General features: G+C 60.3%; 1 protein-coding gene across 1 annotated transcript in view; it reads right to left on the bottom strand.

Annotated features, from left to right (window-relative positions):
* The window catches only part of KIF1B (kinesin family member 1B), a 183,363-nt gene extending 181,010 nt beyond the window's left edge, over nt 1–2,353 (bottom strand). Inside the window, exon 1 of the mRNA XM_037730774.1 lies at nt 2,030–2,353. The gene's annotated coding sequence lies outside the window, so the exon portion shown is untranslated. The remainder of the gene's footprint in view (nt 1–2,029) is intronic.
* Between the last annotated feature and the right edge of the window lie 584 nt (nt 2,354–2,937).

Raw genomic sequence — 2,937 nt, 5'->3', positions numbered from 1 at the left:
TTGGTTTTCTTTTTATGGTTGGTTTGTTTGTTTTTGTCTGAGCCAGAGTCTTGCTGTTGCCCAGGCTGGCCACAAGCAAACCTGCCACCTCAGCCTCCCAAACAGCTGGGACTACAGCAGGCATGGGCCACCATGCCCAGCTATTTATTTATTTTTGTAGAGAAAGAGCCCCACTGTGTTGCCCAGGGTGGTCTCGAACTCCTGAGCTCAAAGGATCCTCCTGCCTCAGCCTCCCAAAGTGTTGGGATTACAAGGCATGAGCCACCGCACCCAGCCCAAAATTTTTTAAATAGTTCAATTTAAGAAGTTATGAGAATTTTCCACAGGCCACTGCAAAGGAAAAAAAAAAAGTTATGAGAATTTATTTATTAAGAAATTGAATTTGAATGAAAGCAAAGGTCATAAAGAAGAAAGCAGGCATGCCATCTCTCCACATCCTACATCTAGGATGTAGGAAAGGACAGATCTACAGACTCATGCTGAACCCAGTTACTGATCATCTCCAGACCTGCTTTACACCAATCTAAGTGCAATTCTCACCTTCCATCCTCAAACGGTACATTCACAACTCCACTTGCTCCATAATCCAACAACCATGCCAACGTAATCAGAAAGCACCACCTCACTTCTTAGAGGAAGACAAGAACTAGATTTGGTTTGACTAAACTGAGGAGACAAAATGCCAGCCTTCAAATAAAATAACCACCATGATATCACCTCTGAAGAGTTATCCAAATCTCATCAGCACACTTCCATCAGGCTCAGACAGGCACATCACGACACAAAGCGGAATGTTCAGTGGTGGCTGAACAGCTGCCCAGAGCAGTAAGAGATATGAGCAAGGGATCTGTTGACAATCTAATTTCAGCTGCCTAGAGATTCCACAAAGATGACAGCCTGCGTCCTCAGAAATGCCGCCGCAAGCCTCACCCACTATCAGAGTACTCTGGTTTACTTCTTCTCTGCAAGTTGAGCAACTCTGAAAATCTATCCATCCAATGCTCTATGGCTACTAGAGGCCTCCATACTGATACAGGGGCCTTAGCAATCCTCAGATTGCCCTTCGCACCTGTAAAGCATCAGCGGGCATTCCACAGCCCCCGCACTGGACGCAGAAGATGAATACAAAACAGGCAATTTCACCCCAACAAGAATGGAATCTTGACGGCGGTTTACCTTGGAAGCTCATTTAGCAATCAAGGGAAAAAAAAGTGATCTGGAAGCTCCATCCTGGCGTTAGGGCCGGGAACGTTTTGTGTTGCCTGAACAATGACTAGCTTGCTCAAGCAGCCTCCCAACCCCCACAACTTGGCTTCTGGTCTGGCCAGTCACCCTGAAAGCTGCCAGGGCTGTCACTTGGTGCCTTCCAGCAACTGGACTTGGCTCCTAAAGGATTTGTCAGATCATCCTCCCAATATGGCTGCCCGAGTAATCCCGGTGCTGAACGCCGAGGCCACACCAGCCTTCCTCACACCTGGCCAGCATCCAATAAGCCCCCTCCCTTCCCATCGCACCCCTCTTTCCAGGCCTCGAGCCCTCGGCTCCCCCAGTGCCAAGCGATGACCTTTCCTAACTCCACCTGGCAAAAAGGCATAACCACCCACATTCCCAGCCGAAGCCCGATGCCCATCATAAAGGGGGAAAAGGGAGAAGGGAAAAAAAAAAAAAACGATGGCTTCAAACGGAGCGGGGCCGTTCCCCCATGCTGCAACGTGCGCGGAGCTCAGGAAACCGCCACACAGCGGCGGGTCTGGAGGGCGCTGGGCACAGCCGGGGCCTGGCAGCGCGGGGGAAACGGAGGGCCGGTGCGGGGCACTGCGGGGGCCCCAGCCGGCCGCTGGACGCCAGCCCGGGACTCGCAGCTGGCCGAGGGAGGGGTTTCCACCCCCGAGGGCGAGGCTCCCGCACCCGGCCCCCCGCCCCGCGCTTCCTCCCGTCAGACCCCGCCCGGCCGCTCCCCACCGCGGGAGCTGCCCCCTCCCCGGTCCGGCGGCCGCGGCGCCAACCCCCGCCAGCCTGGCCGCCTTACCTCAGCCGCGGTGCGGACCGACGGGCAGACCCGGTCAACAGGAGCCGCGGCGCGCGGGGGCGCGTGGGGCCGGGCACCTTCGCACCTCAGCGCGAGCAGCGGCCGCCGCGAGCCGCAGGGCGCCGCTCCGCAGCCCCATCACGCAGCAGCCCGGCTCCGCATCGAGGCGGGAGGTGAGCGGCGGGCGGGAGAGCGCGAGGGCTGGAGGCCGGGGCGCGGCGACGGCCGGCGGTGACTGCTGCGGAGGACTGGGAGCGGCTCCGACGCGCGCGGGCACCTCCCAGGAGGGCTGCCGTCAGACTGCCCCGCGTCGGTCCTCGCGAAGCTCCGCCCGCACTCGCCGGCGCGAGACACCGCCCCGAGCTGGGCCTCTGCGCGTCACCTTGGCCCGCCCCGGCGCCCGCGACGGACGGGGACTGCAGCCAATCACAGAGCAGAGCTCGGAGACGCGGGCCAATTGCAGGGGGAGCCGGGGAGCGGGGCGGCTGCCGGGGGCTGCCGGGGGCTGCAGGGACGCCCGAGCGCCCCCTGGTGGCCCCGGGGGCCGGCGCGGTGCGGGAATGCGAGCGTCCCCTGGTGGCCCCGGTGCCGGCGCGGTGTTGGGGGGCAGGGTTGGCCAAAGCCGGAGCCGGAGTTCCCTCCCGGGTGACCCCCAAGGGCGTTCGTCGGCATCAGCCGTGCCCAGCCCACCCCGATAATCCTCCTCGTCCGGGGACAAAAGATTGACTGAGTAGAGCGAGGCGGGGCCTAGGGGTCCAGATGCTCGCGGAGGAGCTGGGATCAACATGGGAGGCGTCGCGAGTGGAGTCATTGTCCGTCTGGAAAACATCTCGCGGGCGGAACCGGCCGAACGCGGCGCGGTAGGAGCGGAACCCCGCGAAGGGATGAGCGCATCCCGCGGGAAGCTG

This window comes from Cebus imitator, unplaced genomic scaffold, assembly GCF_001604975.1.
Source record: "Cebus imitator isolate Cc_AM_T3 unplaced genomic scaffold, Cebus_imitator-1.0 Scaffold15, whole genome shotgun sequence".
Lineage (NCBI taxonomy): Eukaryota > Metazoa > Chordata > Mammalia > Primates > Cebidae > Cebus > Cebus imitator.
Note: the sequence above shows the minus strand (reverse complement) of the source record. Positions and strands in the feature narration are given on the sequence as shown.